We start from the raw sequence: 1,374 nt of genomic DNA, 5'->3' as shown, positions 1-1,374 counted from the left end.
CGCCAAGTGGAGACACAGCGCCACGCCGACTGATGTTTTCTCACAGGAAGTAAAAGCTCCAAGGGAATTCAATGGCAATTGCCGCTCAAGTAATTGTAAATGATTTTCCGTGTCCGTTGTGTGGATGTCTCAGCACAAGACAATACAATCATTTGGAGTTTACAGTAAGTATTTATCATGAAGGTAATGCCATTTTCTCAGATATTTACAGAGGAACAATTCAACTAACTAACACAAATATTTCAGAGGCAACAAGGAACACACAAGTATTGAGGAAACTACATTTTTAACTGGTTGATTCCATAGGAATGTGAAACATTCAGGCATGTCTGAGTTGATAACATTGGAACTGGGCCAAGGAATGCTGCAGAGCTGGATTAATTACCTGCGGAGTCATCATTATGATGACTTGTAGTTTTAAATAAACTAATGACAAACTCATTTTTCATTTGAGTATTTCATTTCACAAAATTGTCTACTGTTCACAAAATATTTTACAACATGCAACATAAATAACTTACTCTTACCATACACAGGGGTGGACACTTGGATTCCAGGGATAGCAGGAAACTGCATGGCCGATGGGTGGGTCCTAATGACTGGGGGATAAAAATATCTTTCAGACTAGTAAACATCCTCCACTCTTCACATCATAATTATCTTCCTTTCTTACTGCAGGTCATGGCCCAGTTCAATGTACAGTAGCAGATTGTAGTAGTACATTAGGCCTACTACCTCTACAGATTGTACTAGATGTAGTACAGTACTAGACTGTAGAAGGATTACAGCAGTAGATTGGCTCTAATAAATTCACATTTCCTTTTACAAAATTGCATATAGATCAGTGATAGATCGGAAACATGGTATGAAGTTATATTACAACACAGTGCAATAAGATATAGCCTAGTCACATACTTAGTTAGTCACATGAAATATAGATAACAGAAAGAGAAACAGACCTTTGGCTTTAAAGCAACAGCAGCTTCTCCTCYCATAAGATGTGGTGCTCCAACTACAAGGTCAGTGCGCACACAGAGAACTCTTATCCAAGGGGATAACATTATAATATTTAATAGAGAGAACATACCTTTAGAAATTGTAGCTGTTAGTCTATTGAGGCAGCACTGTCACTTAACACACGCGCCTTGACGTCTTGTTGTGTGTCTTCCAACCCTCAATCACATGTCCCTTTTCTAAGAACAGGTTCGCCAGGCAAGGCTGACGTCACGTCAGTGCAATGCATTGTAGCCTATTGTTTTTTGTGTGTGTGTGTGTGTGTCTCAGCACAAAACAATAACATCATATGGAGTTCACAGTAAATGTTTATCATTAGGCTAATGGAATTTGTCAGATATGTACAGAGGAACAATTCAA

At 38.7% G+C, this 1,374-nt stretch overlaps 1 protein-coding gene across 2 annotated transcripts in view; it reads right to left on the bottom strand.

Moving 5' to 3' along the window:
* The window catches only part of LOC111967350 (rho guanine nucleotide exchange factor 37-like), an 18,141-nt gene extending 16,975 nt beyond the window's left edge, over positions 1 to 1,166 (bottom strand). The window contains exons 1-2 of one of the 2 annotated variants that reach the window (XM_023992299.2): positions 1,088 to 1,166; positions 528 to 599 (exon numbers count right to left, since the gene is read on the bottom strand). The gene's annotated coding sequence lies outside the window, so the exon portion shown is untranslated. Of the gene's footprint in view, positions 1 to 527; positions 600 to 1,087 lie in introns of those variants that run through there. The other variant, XM_070444725.1, reaches the window with a different exon arrangement.
* Between the last annotated feature and the right edge of the window lie 208 nt (positions 1,167 to 1,374).

Source organism: Salvelinus sp. IW2-2015, linkage group LG8, assembly GCF_002910315.2.
Source record: "Salvelinus sp. IW2-2015 linkage group LG8, ASM291031v2, whole genome shotgun sequence".
Classification (NCBI taxonomy): Eukaryota; Metazoa; Chordata; class Actinopteri; order Salmoniformes; family Salmonidae; genus Salvelinus; species Salvelinus sp. IW2-2015.
This window is presented reverse-complemented; position numbering and strand designations above follow the sequence as displayed.